We start from the raw sequence: 17,669 nt of genomic DNA, 5'->3' as shown, positions 1-17,669 counted from the left end.
AAATAAAACGGGAGCTGAATCAAGGAAACACGCGCTAGCGTGTCCTTGTAAATAATGCAATATAATTATTGCCGCTTTTCGCCCATGAACGGGCACTAAAGCGGCGATAATTATATCGCCAGCCCTTGTTGATATGACCCCAGTTGGAATAGTACTTGTACTAGTTGGGAGAGTAAAGAAATTGAAAGTAAAAGCAGAAAAGAAACTGCGCATAGGGCAAAAAAATGGAGCAAGTGACCCAGCAGCCCTCTTAACATTAATGAATAAATAAAACAGTGGATGGTATTCGTAGAAGAGGAATACAAATGAAGTGTTAAGGCACCTGATAGCACTCTGCAGCTGCTTGCCCTCTTAAAAACATAATTTGAAAAGAAGTGGGGGAGAGAGCAAGGGAGGAAAATGTTACCCTGTAAGCATCTTTTTGTGGTATATAGTGCTGTACATTCACTTGCTGTGCATTCTTCAGGCATCTGGTGTTGGGCTCAGACATGTGTAAGTTGTTTTCTTCGAAGAAGTCTTTCGAGTCACGATGTATAGTGATTCCACCGATGATCGGTAATGTGCATAGGCATCAGTTCTATTGTTAGATCATCAGCTCTTCCTCTCTCTGTCAGAAGACCCCTCCGCCACCAGAGCCACTTCCCCAGATGTGTGATGAAACATCATTGACTGGATGAGGGACAACTGTCTCAATGCGGGCAAGACGGAAGTCCTTATGTTTGGGAACATCACCTCTCCATGGAATGACTCATGGGGGCCTACTGAACTTGGCCCATCCCCTGCCCTGACAGACCCCGCCCGCAACCTCGGCATCATCTTAGACAGTAAGCTATCTATGAAAAAAAGGTCAACACGCCTGCTTCCACACACTATGTATGCTTCGCAAGATCTTCAGGTGGCTCCCAGTCAACACCAGAAGAACCTTCAAACAGGTCCTCGTCACCAGCAGGCTGGACTATGGGAACACACTCTGGGGTATATTCACAAGAATGTGTGATAACTACCGCAAGAGCAGCGTAACGCAACTTTCAATATCGCGGCCCATCGCGGGAAAATAACCCCGTGACAATGTGGGATTCACAACAAGGCGGTAGCTTGCGATAGTCTGCCGAAACTGCAGACAATGTCTGCGATAAAACCACCTCGATGGAGATAAAATCACAAACCCCAACATCAAAAAACCTGCGATGGGCGAAAGCACGATGCGGAAATCAGCGATAAGCAGCGCCAGGCCTGCAACACAAACTTGGCGGGTGGGAAAATCCCCATAAAAGCAGAAAAACCACCCACACAAACTGCAGCCGGAGCAGGCGCAGAGGATGAGCGCAACCCCACAAGCACCCCAGATGACCAGCCTGGGACCACGGGGACAGGGAAGGGCAAGGACAAGAAGACGAAGTTCAGTCCACAGGCGAACAGGATCATAGTCACGGAGGTGATGGAACACCATCAACAACTCTTCGTCACCTCCAAGGTGTCACTGGGCACCAAACTGTAATATGGCAGGATATCGTCGACAAGGTGAATGCCGTCGGAGAGCACACGAGAACAATGGATGAGGTCAAGAGGCGATGGAATGACATCAAGCGGAAGACCAAGGAGAAACTCCACCAACCAGAAGGCAGCAATGCTGACTGGAGGTGGGGGTCCAGCGCCACAGCTGGAGCTGGATGACATGGAGGAGCTGGTGTCGACAGTCATCAGCGTGGAGACTGTGGCTGGAGTTGGGGGACCGGACACTGCTCGACAGGACACAACACAACCGCTACAGGGTGAGAGACCACCAGGTACTGGGGGGGCGGGTGGAGATGGCCACAATGGCACACATGCACAATAAAGCAGAGCACAGTGCACACCCACAATGACTCTGGGTCATCGCCCAGATCTACAGACTGTCAAAATGTACAATGCCATGCTGTCTGAATGTCAACATGTACCATGCGTTTACACACATGTCGACACATTGTAATACACCATCTCCTCTTCACATGGCAGGGGCACCGTCAACACCTCCTCCAGAGCAGTCCCAGCCACTCTTCACGGATGACGAGGAGGACAAAGCCAGCATCGACATCCAAGACATCATTGACCCCACCCACCACCAAAACCACCCAGCAGGTGGCACCCACAGCCCCGGCACCCTCCCAAGACCTCCAGGACTAACACATGGCCTTCCAACGCCGTGTGCTGGAGTGTCAGATGGAGACGGCTGAGCAGGTGCGGGTGGGCTTCGGCATCATGGCTGCCAAACTGGATGCCATCCTTGGGTGTCTATCTGCCCCATGGTCTCCAACGAGCCCTGACTGATATCGCTGGAGTCATGACGCGGAGAGAAGAACACCTGTCTGCTAGGAGTGGCTCCAGCGATGCCAGCCGTGAGCTGGCACACATACCGAGGCTCATGGAGGACATGGTGCGTATGGAGGCGGAAAGGATGGCAGCCACCACTGCACATCATCGAAATGTAGCTGGGATCTATCATGCCCTACTGACCTCCACCATGGCATTCCTGCCACAAGGCGTGGCGCAGATGAATGCTGCTGCCCCCACACCATCCACTACCCCGCCCCCTGGGGAGTCAGTGCCTGCCAGTGCAGCAGCCAGATGCACTCCGGCCCCTGATGTGTCAGTGGCACACAGTGCAGCAGCCGGATCCACTCAGGCCCCTGATGTGTCAGTGGCACACAGTGTGGCAGCCGATTCTGCAACACCCACAGGTGGGTCAGGGCACACACCCGGGGATGAGGACATGGAAGGAATATGGTCAGAAGGACCAGGCACTAGCATTCATTACTGCCACCTGGCCTGTTTCTGCTTGGTCCCACACATGGCCTCATGACCTTACACTGAACCACGACACACTCCGGTGCACTCACCTTGGACAGCAACATGGACTGCCACTTCCGGATTGGTGACCAATGACACGTCGACCAGGCTGCGGACTGTACCCTTTCCTGCAGCAGGACTGGTCATCCCCGGATGGACTCTGGCTGGCCATCCACGGGCCCATATTGTGTAGTGTGCTGGGCATTGCCCTGAACCGCTCCATCTGCATAACTGCACTGGATGTGCAAAAAACATCCATTGACGCACTGCTGTGTGACGTCTTTCATCAGTCATGTATGCATGTGTGGATGTATGTAGGGGCAGTGATTACCCTTGCATCAATGAAGCTCATCCTGTGGTATGCCAGGCAGAGGGTGCTACATTGCATTTTGTGTGCCAGTTCCCGTGGACACTACAACAGGGACACACACATCACTCACTTCCATTTCCGGACATGGACTGAACCTCGCCCAGAGTCCACGTGTCATGGTGGCAAGGCCTGCGCTGGTCCGGCGTACGGCAGGCCAGACCACTCCGCTTATGCTCAGAGGGGGGCCATCATTGCTACCCATCGCAGGCGTACTCGCTGGTGGTGTGCAAGTCACAGGTCTAGTTGTCAGCATGTCACAGCCACTCCCTGAGGGCAGGTTTGCACGCACACCACACCCATTCGGCACAGGCGTCACAGGCCATGTGACTCCGCCAACATAAGGGGCCGACAACATCACTTTCTCCTCTGCCCGTGGTGACTGGATGACGGACGCCACGGTTCCCAATCATAAAGGGCCCAAGAGTTTTGTTGCGCACAGGGTTAGTGGGAACCCAGGCCTGCGTACGGCAGGGGCTGACCACCACGTGGCACTGACTGGGGTTGCATAGGGTTAGTCGCACCTGGCGCATTACGGCAGGCACCCCGCCACGGGACGGTGACTTTGGGTGCACTGAGTCAGTGGCACCTTAGGCTGCTGAGCGGGTGGGCACCCTGCGATGATGCTCCGTTCCGGCGGTCCAGGCAACTCAGGTTTCGTGTGCCCTGTTGGACCGCAGTGTAGGCCAGAGCCTGCGTGCAGCGCGGGCCGACCGCCACGTGGCCTCGCTTCCAGGTCACAGACTAGGAGGCAGCCATTGGGCTGATCGGGTGTGCAAAAGTCACAAAATTGATGTACGTAATGCTGAACAAATCAAGACTGGATGGGTGTGCAGCCTGCGATGTTGCCGGGTGCACTGGTATGTCCTCTGTCATGGAGTATTCAAGATCCAGCACCAAACGTGAGGCCTGGTGGCCTGCGATGCGTGGCTGCATGGTGTGGAGGGTGCCATGTCCGCGGGCCCTGGGCTTGTGGCTGCACGTGGTGGGACATCCAGTCTACACGCCGGTGGTGGAAGTTGAGCAGTGAGGCCTGGGTGTGCATGGGCGGGCATGGTGTATGGGCGGCGGGTGCCTGTGTGATGCCTCTGCCTGGGCGGGTAGGCGATGTTATATTGTGCAAGTATGTGTACTGTGCCAGTCATGTATCTGGACTCTGTTTCAGATGACGGCTTTGACTCAGATGTGTGTCCTGGTGTACTGCTCTACATACCGGTACGTGGTTGGAGACACACCGGTGGCCTGTGTGAGCAGTGTGGCCTGGGTGCGCAGGGTCATCTTTCTCTCTCTCTCTCTCTCTCTCTCTCCCTCTCTCTCTCGCTTCTTCTCTCTCTCTCTTTCTCCCTCTCTTCTTCTCTCTCTTTGTTTCTCCATCTCTTCCTCTCTCTCTCTCTCCTTCGCTCTCTCTCTGTCCTTTGATGTGCACAGGACACACCTTCTCATCATGTTTTTTTTTCTTGCAGGCTATGACCTACGGACTGTCCCGCGGGGAGCCGCCATGTGTCTTATTTCATTTCGGTGTTCATGTTAATAAAGTTTTACTTCTTTCTTCAAAAGTGAAAGTGTGATGCTCATTTCTGTGATGACACATGCATTTCAACTGTTTGTGCGACATCATGCAGAATATTTTGTACATGTTTTTGTGTAGCTGATGTGGCATGTCTTTGTTGGGGGGTGGTGCCAGGGAGGGGTGGTCCGTGGGGTGGTGTCGGTGGGTGTTGTGGCTCTCTTGGGTGTCCGGTCTGTGTGATGGGTGGCTCCATGGCATCTGTTGCCCTTCCGATGTGGCCCTGGGCTGGTCTCCCTTTTGTGGTGCTGGCTGCCGTCTGACTTAACACCAGGTCAGAGCAGGTGTAGATTTCCTGGTGCTAACGCGTCTTATCACCTGTTTTGTGGTTTTATCGCTGATCTGTCTGGTTGTTGAGAATGTTGAGGTGTGGTGTGGTCGCGGCCTTTGGCACAGGAACGCCCACTCTGCATCTCATTAGCGATAGTTGCGGTGTTCCTCTGTGGTGATGTTTTTGCGGCTGCTATCGCAGGTAAACTGGTGCTGTGGGCTGTTAGCACCAGCTTGTGAATGGGGAGATACATTTATCGCCACTTTGGCTGCGATAAAGTGCCGATGACTCTGCGATAAATCCTTGTGAATATGCCCCTCTATGTAGGAATCACTGCACGCCTCCTAAAGAGACTAAAGACAATACAGAACTGTGTGAGGAGTGGCCCATGTTTGCTTCACAGTTAACAGCTATATGGATATTACCTAGAAAAGCCATAGAAGCCCCTTTATTACAGGTTAAGTGGAGTCTAGGAGGGACCGGCAAAGGTCTTATGGCATTGTTGTAGCAAGTCTGTATACATTTGAGTAACCAGCACACAATACATGATTTGGAGAGAGCACAACCTTTGCATGACTTTGTGAAAGAAACAGAGAGTTGTACTGTCTTTTGGAAAGACTTAGTCCTATCAATGCAATCAGAGTGCTCTTTTAAAATCCAGAGTATTAAGAGGTCGTTCTGCTACTGACTCTGGCTGTGGGAAGAACACTGCTAACTCTGTGGTCTGATTCAGGAGAAAGCTAGAGACCACCTTGGGAAGGAATTTAGGGTTTGTTTTGAGGACTACCTGTTTGATTGGACTTGGAGGAAAGTTTCTTCTAGGGTAAGTGCTTGTAGCTCACCGACACGTCTGTGAAAGTGTTGGCTACTAGGAAAGCCACCGTCCGCAAGAGGCACTGTAAGGGACATGGGTGAAGGGGCTCGAAGGAAGGTCTCCTAAGTCTAGTTAGGCTGATGTTGAAGTTACACACAGGGTCCGGTGGCATCCTAGGTGGAATAACTCGTTTGAGTCAACCGTAAAAGCCTTGAAGACAGGGACCCTAAAAAAAGGAAACATGTCAATTTTTAAGGTAAGCGGCAATAACTGCCAAGTGTAGCCTAATGGCGGTGAATGCGAGGCATGATTCCTGCAGGTGGAGCAATGTCCTGGACTGCTGCATGAAGAGCGGCAGTGTGTCTATGAAGACAGTAGTGAATACATCTCTTCCATTTGGTTGCATAATAGACTCTGGTTGTGGATTTATGCACTTTTTTAGGCTAGTCATACACTATGGTGGAAGATTGAGGTACCTAAACTCTAGAACTTCAGGAGCCAAATTGCAAGATCAAGCTGTCTGGGTTTTAATTGTTTGAGTGTACCCTGATTCTGTGACAGAAGATCCAGCCTGTTGGGCAGCTTTTTGTGAAGCACTAGAGACGTCTCGAATAGGGTGGTAAACCAAGGTTCTCTGGCCCAGGCTGGGCTACTAGAATGAGAGTGAGGGATGATTGCTGAAGTTTGCGATCCATGAAAAGAAGAAGTGGGAGAGGCAGGAAAGCATAAGCTGACCAGTTCATCCATAGTGCATTGCCCAATTATCGCATGTGTTGGAGCCTGGAAGCGAAGTTTGGGCATTTTGAGTTTTCTGCGGTGGCGAACAGGTCTATGTGAGGAAACCCCCAAACGTGGACGTACTGGAGTAGGACTTGAGGGTGGGGTTCCCCCTCGTGGACTTGTTGATTTGTCTTGCTGAGCAGGTCTGTAAGGTTCACTGATAGAATATCGATGTAACAAACATCAATGTTCTAAATATCGAAAAAAAAATATCGACTGTAAAAATATTGACTCCAATACCTTAACAGGTAAGTACAAAAATATTGAATCAAAAATATTGAGGTAAAAAATTTAGATGTAAAAATATTGATTAAAAAAATATATATATAAAATAAAATAATATATAGTAAATATATTAAATATTAATATTATTTTTAACAAAATAAATTACATTTTATATACATTTTAACTAAATATAACAAATACACTTAATTTAAAAAAATATAAACACAGAAACAAAGATCTATACATATACATATATTTACTTAAAAATAATTTATTAACTATGATCTTAATTTAATTTTTAAACTTCAAAATTATATAAAAATAAAATGTATATATAAATCAATAATTAAAAATAAAAAAACATAATAAATTAAAGTATAAAAAAAAATAAACTTACATTTCCCAATACAATAAGTGCAACAGTAGGGAAAGTGTTGGATAGCGGAAGAATTACATTTTCCTAATCCAACTCCATTGAGTTCAACAGTAGGGAAAGTGTTGGATAGCGAAGGGGTAAACATTACTATTCCCATTCCAGTGATAACAACAGTAGGGAAAGTGTTGGATAGCAGAGGGGAAAAATTACTATTCCGACTCCAAAGAGTGCAACAGTAGGGAAAGTGTTGGATAGCAGAGGGATAAAATTACTATTCCCACTCCAAAGAGTGCAACAGTAGGGGAAAGTGTTGGATAGCTGAGGGGTAAAAACTACTATTCCCACTCCAATGAGTGCAAATGTAGGGTAAGTGTTGGATAGAGGAGGAATTCAATTTACTGTTCCAACTCTTGTGAGTGCAACAGTAGGGAAAATGTTGAATAGCAGAGGGGTAAAAATTATTATTCCCACTCCAATGAGTGCAACAGTAGGGCAAGTGTTGGATAGCGGAGGGGCAAACATTACTATTTCCACTCCAAAGAGTGCAACAGTAGGGAAAGTGTTGGATAGCGGAGGGGTAAAAATGACTATTCCCACTCCAGTGAGTGCAAAAGTAGGGTAAGTGTTGGATAGCGGAGGAATTAAATTTACTATTCTAACTCCTGTGAGTGCAACAGTAGAGAAAATGTTGGATAGCGAAGGGGTAAAAATGACTATTTCCACTCCATTGAATGCAACAGTAGGGAAAGTGCTGAATAGCAGAGAGATAAGAATGACTATTCCCACTCCAGTGATTACAACATTAGTGAAAATGTTGGATAGCAGAAAAACAAAAATTTCTAATTACACTTAAACAATTGAAAAAAAACACAAAAAATATTAGAAAATCTTCAAAATCATAAATATAAATAAACAATATTTTAAGAAAATAAAATTAAATATATAAAAAATATAAAAAGAACAAATTAAATTATTAATTACATATAATAAAAACCTACAATTAATATATAAAATAAATTAATAAATACATTTATAAACAATAACTATTTAAAACGTCCAAATATTAACAAACATAAAATGTATTAAAGCATAAGGGTATTTTTTTTTCCTACACTATAACACCACACCAATAACAAAACACTTCAACATTTCTATTACAGTTATTTCTATAATTACCATAATTAACAATCAATAACAAAAGTATTAATAAAAAAAAATGAACATTTCTTGAGTACACATGCTTTAACACTATAATAAACACAACACACACCTTAAACTATAAAATAATAAAACACAATTAAATATTATTTTTAAACAGAAAACTATTACTATTAACATTAACAACTAATAATTAAATAAATTAATTACACAATTACCATAATTAATAACCAATTAACTAATTACAATGATTTACCAAACAATTATTAATTAATTAATAATAAATTACTTTACCCATTTATCACTATAACATCTCAATTAAACAAATAATAATAAATAAAAAATATTCAATAAATTTAATATAATTAAATTACTTCCCACCCTATTCCCCTATAAACTCACAACCCGCTACAGAACTAAAAACGCAAGAATCAATAAAAAATAATTAATACCTACTAAAAATCTAACACATATTAAAAATACAAACAAATCTTCTACAAAAAAGCATACATCACATACATATGAAATATATACTAAAATACATAACATTAATAAAAAAATCGATATTTTTAACAACTATATTTTTGCAAACGATATTTTACACTTCGATATTTTTAACACCTATATTACTTACCTAAATTCAATATTCTTGGCCCACGAGAATTTAACTGTCGATATTTCTGACCCATGATATTTTTAACTTGATAATTGTGTAAATTGATATTTTTTATTCGATATTCTGTCTCTGCACCGTCTGTAAAGTCGTTGTCCTTACTCGGAATGTGCTCTAGAAGTAGATCGACCCAGTGATTTATCACCCACTGCCAAATGCTCTGAGCGAGAGTGGAAAGCTGTAGGGAGTGTTCTACAAGGGAGAATGTTTGGTGGTGTTTGTATGAGCGCTATGACAGTAACAATTATTTATGATATCTTGAACGCACCAGTCTGAGGGGATCTCTGTGGGGACGGGACCCTGCAATCTTCCCGCAACAGGTGTTAAATGGTTGGGAGGAAGGATGAGAGAGTCACTGCTTGGTGGGTGCGGACCCTTTGTGGGCTGCTCCCTTCCCTCTGTCGTTGTTACCTTTATCTTCTCCCCTGCAGTAACCCTGTAGGGGTGTTTGCTGCTGTTGCACCCTGGGAAACGCCGTGGAAGCCTCAGGAGTGATGGCTTGGCCCCTGTCCCGAAATTGGGTGCAACAAAAGGAGCCCTGATCCGAGGGGGTCTGCAAGGCACCCGTAGTTTTAGCCGTCTCTGTATCCTCCTTTAACTTTTCTAGCTTCTGGTCAACTTGCAGGCTCAACAGATGCTCTCCATTACAAGGTAAGCTGACCAGATACTGCTGGATCTCTGGGCTGAAACCAGAAACACGCAGACAGGCGTGCCTTTGAAGAAGGAGACTGGTATCGCCACCCTGAGCAGTAGTGTCAGCTGCATCTAAAGTTGACCTAATATTGGTACTGGAGATGACCTTCTCCTCCATGATAAATTATTGGCCTCTCTTCTTATATTGGTCCTGGGGATGTTTTAGCAGCTCATCCATCTCGTCCCAGTGGGCATGGTCATATTGGGAGAGTAGCCCAATAGAACTGGCAATGTGCCAATGCGCAGCTGACTCAGCCACTACCCACTTCCCTGCTGCACCAATTTTCTACTCTTCCGGCCCGGTGGGGTGCACTCCTTGTGCCCTGTGAGTTCACACATTTACGTGCTGTGTGGACCAGAAGAGAATCAGGTGGCAGTTGACCCCTAATGTAAGGATGGCCAGAGGGTGAAGCCTAAAACATTTTGTCCAGCCTGGGCATAATGACTTGCGCCTTGACTGCCTCCTTAAAAAGGAGAGGCACTGATTTTAGAATCCCCCTTAAGCACTGGGAGGTACTGCATGAATCACTGCGAGAATCTCCATGAGGAAGTCATATTCCTTAGGCTGCCTATGAATCACCACTTTGTAATAAGCAGTTGCTCTTTGGAGCACCTCATGGTATGCAGTAGTGTTGTCTGAGGGGAAGGCTTTGCCGGATATAAATCCAGATCTGTGTCATCCAGGAAGGTCACATTATAATCATCTGACAGGTCGTCGTGGGGCTAAGGATCGTAAGGCGTGTTACAAGGGTCATAGTGAGACCTACGACTTTTTGCCCCAAAGTCTAAGACATGGGAATCCTGAGGGGACCCAAGGGAGCGATCCACTGGTAGTGGCGGGGAGGTGTGTATTGGATGTGATGGACAAACGGTCTTAGGAGGGGGTGATGAGTGATGCGAAGGTGGATGAGACAGAAGCGGTGGTGGGGTTGCACTCTTACCCTGGCGCTGAGGCTTGTTAGGCTCCAAGTCCAAAGGTGGATTTAGGACCTCCTCAATTTACAATTTCCTGTTTGGAGGAACAGTGTCTTGAGTTTGGGGGGCCAGTTTAGCCAAAATGCTTCCAGTCCCAGGCTGAATATGAATTCGCCATTGCCTGTTGTCAAGCTCCTCTTGGAGCCACTGGAGGATAGGTTCCTCAAGATCCTCAGAGGCGACGGAAGAAGCAGGTCAGGATGTCAGCTGTTTCAGAGCCGAAGATGACCGATGGTCTGCTGGCACCAATCTGGATTTTGGCTCTGAAGGCTTCAACGCTGAGGTCGGCTTTGAGGGTGTCTTCAATGTCGGAGTTGAAGTGCGTGGCTGGAAGGTGAGCTTTGTCACTGACCAGTGGGCGTACGTCAGCTCTAGCACCTTTTTTAGTGCCGACCATGGCCATGCGGCAGTGGCGGACTAGCAGAGCTTGATGCTTAAACGAATTAAACAAAAGGTTCCCCAGAGCAAAAAAAATGATACACGGGTGGGACAGGGAGTATACTGCAAAAAGAGAGAAAACAACCCTCCTCCAATACAATGCTCTAAATAAAGAGTCAAATATAAAGGATAATAATAACGCAGAATCATTTTTTTATATAGAATAACTTATATATTTATTTTTACATTCGTGATCATAGTTCATATTTTAAGATGGGCCAGATGTCCGAAAATGCAATTTTACATTTTTCAATAGCAACTCCAGAGGAATCACTATTTAGGAAATGCAAAATGATATGCATGATATTACCGATTTCCTAATAGCAATTCCTACAGAGCAGGAATCACTATTAGGAAATCAAAATTAGGAAATCCCATGCAATTCGTACCAATGGGCCGGTTTTGCATTGCCAAAATCCTGATTTCTTATTAGGAAATTGCTATTTTGGAAATGCTAAACTAAGGATGGCTGTGGGAATAAAGACCCCCTTAATGCACCCCAAAAATAGCACATGTAAAGCACATATATGCCGTAGGGGCATTTGTGCTCTCTATTGCACTTTAAATAAAGGATGTTGGGGTAATTTTTTTAAATTGCACATGTTTACCATCGACTTTGAGTCAATGGTAATTACATTTCCTAAATGCTCATTTTCTATTTAGGAAATGCTTTGTACGTGTGCTAAGAAATCGCAAATAGGAAATCCCTATTTGAGATTTCCTATTTAGGGAATCGCAAAATGCGATTTCAACTGGGTAGACATCGCATTTTGTAATTCCCTAAAGGACTTTGTACATATGAAAAAGCTGTTTTGCATTTCTTAACAGGCCAAAATTGCAAAAGGCCTTTGTACATCTGGCCCATAGTAACTTATCTAAATGTTTTAAACAAAAGAGAACTGTCCCGCCCTCACAAAACTAAAAAAAGCATCACCGTACTCACAGACTTCATACATACCACTCATACTAGACACATCTTCCAATAACGCATTACGACTATGGTGCCGATTCCGATCGGAAAGCACTCCGACCGAGTCGGATCCGGAGTGTTTTCCGACCGAGCCGGACCCCTACAGTCTGACCGAGCGAGTACGATGCGCACGTATGCTGTCGGACTCGGTTCGGTCGGACTCCCATAGAAGTCAATGGGAGCCAGTTGTACGACGCGTACATTCGCTCCCATCGACTGAATGGGTACGTCTCGAACAAGTGCGCCCCCTACAGAGGGCACACGTCGGTGCCATCCACGCCATACATGCCTGTGTGGGGGAGACCCATGGGTCTCCCCCTGTGTGCGAGTCGTACGGCTGCGTGTGTCGGGGGTCTGACGCAGACCCCCAAAGTCCGACTCCGGGAGCATTTGCGAGACGGACACTCCGACTCGGTCGAGCTGTCCGATTCGAGCATCGTACTCGTTTGGTCGAGAATTGTCTCCATTGCGTGCGTCGGTTTGCTTGCGACCGAGTCGGACGGATCGGGTCGGAGCTGGGAACGAGTCGGTCGGAGAATTTGCGCATCTTCGCATCGTACTTCGTCGTCCGGACCCATGTACGGATCGGTCGGAAAAGAAGCATCGGAATTGGATCCGCTACGGCCAAACCCGATTCGGTGCCCTTCCGACCGAGATCGGAATCGGCCCCTATGTTTTACATACCACGCATACTAGACGCATCATCCAATAACACATATCATGTGCCATACCCCAGTGACATCCACCCAATGCAAATACAATGGAACAAGAATGATCTCACAAATGCATTGCCTTATGGGAGTAAATACTGTATACATTTCCCAAAACTGAAAGCCTGACAAACATTAACAGGCCTATATAGAACATATCTTCATACATTAAATACGTTGGTTCTTTATACTTTCTAAAATTAGTAGTCATCATTATCATGTGGGTACATCATATTCCTTTGCAATGTCCCTGGGGTAGTACTGCAGGTGACAACGCTTGATATTTGATCCTCTTGAGGGCGATGCTTGGCTTCTGATTGCTGTTGTTGGTGAGGAAAGGAGACATCAGTGCTCACTGTGCCCGATTTGGTGGATGAACGCTGTGCAGGTGGTGGGTCAATGACATTGGAAGCTGACTCACCTTCCAGATCAGATGCCAAAACCTCTCCGCCAGAAGCCTCTGGCTTATATGTGCCCTCGCTCTCCTGCTCCCTGCTAGAAATGGGATTTCTGGTTGGCTAGGGCTTGCGCCTAAGCCAGGCAGAAACTACAACTCTAGTCAGGGCAAGGGAGATATACGCTGAAGATAACCCCTGCTCACCCCCTTGGTAGCTGGGCACGAGCAGTCAGGCTTTTCCCAGAGGCAATATGTGAAGCGTTTGCGCAACACACACATACACAGCAGCAACACACTAGGCACACCACAAAAGAAACTCCACACAAGTTATATAAAAATAGCCTTTGAATTATCCAAAACACAATATACACTGTGCCAACTGGCACTAAGCAATATTTACTGGGGACTATATACACAGGACAGGGCCAATCGGGCCACTGTCAGGACCTTTAGAAAGCACAAGTAGTAGAAATAAAACACAACCAGTTACTACTGGTACAATAATGACCTCAGAAAACACAACCAGTTACTACTGGTAACATTCTGTACTCAGCATTATATCACCTTAGCAACATAAACACATGATGCATAAATCACATTAGATCAGGCATAATCAGCAGCATAAACAACTTATAAACAACTTATGTCATAGGCATCACATAAATCACATTAGGGCCTTGATCCCTACCAACCTACAACTGACCCCAGGCCCACTGGCCTTCTCTGGGGCTCAAAATGCCCGTTGTCCAAAATGTCAGGGCGTGGCTGCCAATGCAGCGAAATCAGAGTGCCCAATGTGCTAGGGCACGGGGGAGAATCACACCCCTCCTTATCACCAACAAAAAGGCCCCCAAAGGAAAATGCCACTGGCACCACACGTGCCGTGGAAGCCTCACTCCAGGACTCCTAAAAAAACTTTGCCCAAACGTTGCAGCTGCCCGCTCTCTCTTGTGGTGCAGCTGTGGCAAGCCAAAATGAGCACTGGCACCTGTGGTTCCTCTGGAGCCCCACTCTGGGACTCCTACAGCAATGCCCCTTCATTGTGGCTACCCGCACCCTGGAGGCGCAGCTGTGGCAGGGCAACAACTCGGGGAGCACCAACACTGCTACCCTTAACCCCCACTCACCGGGACTCAGCTGCGCTCACTGGCGGCAGCGGGAAGGCATCGACAATGTGCCTCGGCGGCCCCCGTTAGCGGGTCCTCCTCTCACCTCTCCGGTCTCCTCTGGTCCAATGCGGGGAAAGCTCGGCTTTCTTCTTGCAGACCTGCACTGGACTTCATTTGGGAGTCCGCAAGGCTCAAGCCCCCTTTCTGCAGCGTCGGGGCGACCGGCAAAGCTCTGTTTCCCTCGCGTCGGCGTGCGGGCCTCTCCTAGGTGCACGGGAGCCCCGCCCACACTCAGGCACCAGATGCCTGACTTCCTGTCTCCTCTCACTCACGGTCACGGAGGTGGGGTGGGCTCCTGACCTCCTGTAGGCACAACTCTGCCTAAGTCGCGACGCCACTTCTTTGGCCCTGCCCACAACCAGGCAGGACGCCTGACTTGTGGGTCGTGGTAGTGAATCAACAGGAGCCCACGATAGGGCTCACTTTGGGGGAGACGAACCGGCGGGGTTGGCTCCCGCTCTAAAAGTATCCCAATGCGGGGGGGGGACTCCTGCTCACAGAACCCAAGTGCGGAGTAGGCTCCCGCCTTCAATAAAGAGCGCAAAGTGCGGGGTGGTCTCCTCTGGTCCAATGCGGGGAAAGCTCGGCTTTCTTCTTGCTGATCTGCACTGGACTTCATCTGGGAGTCCGCAAGGCTCCGGCCCCCTTTCTCCAGCGTCAGGGCGCCCGGCAAAGCTCTGTTTCCCTCGCGTCGGTGTGCTGGCCTCTCCTAGGTGCACAGGAGCCCCGCCCATGCTCAGGCACCAGATGCCTGACTTCCTGTCTCCGTGCTACTCCTCTCACTCAGGGTCACGGAGGCGGGTTAGACTCCCTCTCCGGTTTTAAAAGTATCCCAATGCGGGGGGGGGGGGCTCCTGATCACAGAACCCAAGTTTGGGGTAGGCTCCCGCCTTCAATAAAGAGCACAAAGTGCGGGGTGGGCTCCCGCTCGACCCCTGTGTCGTGCAGGGGAATCCTCACACCAGGATTCCTTCGGGAAGCCTCTGCAGCCCAGCGCTGCAGAGGCCAGGTGTTCCTCTTCTCCTGGCAATAAAGAGTAAAGTGCTCTAAAGGCGCTAGAGTCCTCAAGGTTCAGGGAACAAAGCTGGGCCCAGGCAGGCCAGCACACAGGGCCCTCCAGCAGGGAGGCAGTCCCTCGTGGCCGTTCCTCCTGGGGCCCAGCAGCAGCAAGTCCCCAAATAAGCACAATGAAAGCACAACATTTTCATGGGGTCACAGCCCCAATATTTATACACCCTTTTCCTTTTGTCTGCCCTTGGCACAGGGCTTGGGGGAACCAGCCTGAGCTGGTTCTGGGTGTTTTTTGGAGTACTCTGTTTACAGGGCTCCTCTTCCCTATTGTCAGGTGGGGGCTCATCATCAGACACACCACAGTGGGGCGGAGCCAGCATTCACATAGGCAGGCACAGACCTATTCAGGGTCAGGGGACTACTCCACCCACTACTCCAAATACAGATGTCCCATTCAGCCTAGTGCTGACTCACCCTGCCCTCCCTGGAGCCACACACACCTCACCAGCCCCTGTCACTCCAAAGCCAGACATGCAATCCACATCAGGCAGGCAGACACATAGCACACAGAAATTTCAACTTCTAAAAGTGGCATTTCTAAAATAGTGATAATAAATCTACGTACACCATTGCGCATTATTTATTATTACTATTCCAACCATACCAAACTTGACCATGCTGCTCCTCTAATATCAGGAATTACCACTGTAACACTTATCAGGGAATCCCCAATGCATTCCTATGGGAGGGCAGCCTCACAGCAGTGAGAAACCAAAATGGCAGTTTGTCACTACCAGGACATGTCACACACTTAAGGTACATGTCCTACCTCCTACCTACAATGCACCCTGCCCATAGGGCTAGCTAGGGCCTACCCTTAGAGGTGACTGACATGCAGTAAAAGGGGGGTCACAGGCATGGCACACACTTTAAGTGCCACGTCACAGCGCTAGTAACACTGTACGCACAGGCCCTGCAATGGCAGAGGCCTGAGATAGGTTTGAAAGGCTACTTTGGTGGGTGGCGCAATCAGCGCTGCATGCCCACCAGTAGCATTTAATTTACCGGCCCGGGTATATGACATACCACTTCCCAAGGGACTGACAGGTAAATTAAATATGCCAAACAGGTGTAGACCAATCTTTACCATATTTACCACAGAGATCACACACACTTTACACTGAACAGCAGTGCTAAAGTGCCCAGAGTCCTAAAACCACCAACACCATGTCAGAAAAAGGCTAGGAGGAAGGCAAAAAGTTCAGGGATGACCCTGCAAAAAGGGCCAAGGCCAAGTCCAACACTCGCCAAGCAGGTACGGAGTGTCTTCTGAACGGTGAAGACCAATTGATGCTGACATGGTTTGATGATCCCGGCTGTAACATAGTGTCTCTGGATGGTCTGGGGACAGGCAAAGTTTCCACACCCTCTGCAAGTCTGTCCTCAGGTACTTTGCTCAACACTTTATGCAGTAGCGGAAATGAGTCCTTTCCAATACAGGTGCATTCTCCAGTGCAGAAGGAGGAAGGCCCTAAGGGGCCAGGACCCATACCTTTACCGGGTGATGACGTAATCGACCACGGAATTGGCAGAGAGCCAACTCAGTACTCAGAACCGATGGTAGATGTGTGGTTTCTTCAAAGAACGAGGTAGAGGGAACCCAAACGGGCCTGGTGAGATCACAACGCGAACTAGAGAACCAGAGCTCGATGGAACACATCTGAACTTGATTGCGAAGAAAAGAACAATCTAATTGAATCGATGCCCATGCACATTACCAATCATGGTTAACGTCCTGACTGGATAGACTTCTTTGAAGAAAAACAACTTGCACACGTCCGAGCCAAACACTAGAAGGCAGTAGTATGTGAAGCATGTATATCTACAGCTACACATGCCACAAACACATATTTACTTCCATGGAGTGCCAATGAACAAAGAAAAGTGAGCCCCCTCAAATCATCTGTGGAAGGAAAGAACTCATCTAGTCAGATCACTGTGAGACCAAAAAATCCTTAGCAGGACACAAGAATAGGGAAGAATGCCGTATAATCAATAGTAAACTTTAGAAGTAGACAACAAAGCCACTCAATCACAAGTAATAGGATGACCCATAACTCAGTCTAAATATATAAGGTGTATTGGAAATAATGAGTCTGTCAGCAGCAAGTTAAGGCTACATCTAGCCAAAACCTAAAACTGAACACATGGTATGGTCTTTTTTATGGGCTAGAATACTCCAGCTTGGC

At 47.5% G+C, this 17,669-nt stretch overlaps 1 protein-coding gene across 5 annotated transcripts in view; it reads right to left on the bottom strand.

The window, feature by feature from the left end:
* Nucleotides 1-17,669, bottom strand: part of LOC146868499 (ectonucleoside triphosphate diphosphohydrolase 8-like) — a 465,720-nt gene that overhangs the window by 38,865 nt on the left and 409,186 nt on the right. The gene's annotated exons all lie outside the window — the stretch shown is intronic.

This window comes from Triturus cristatus, chromosome 1_2 (genome assembly GCF_964204655.1).
Source record: "Triturus cristatus chromosome 1_2, aTriCri1.1, whole genome shotgun sequence".
Taxonomy (NCBI): domain Eukaryota; kingdom Metazoa; phylum Chordata; class Amphibia; order Caudata; family Salamandridae; genus Triturus; species Triturus cristatus.
This window is presented reverse-complemented; position numbering and strand designations above follow the sequence as displayed.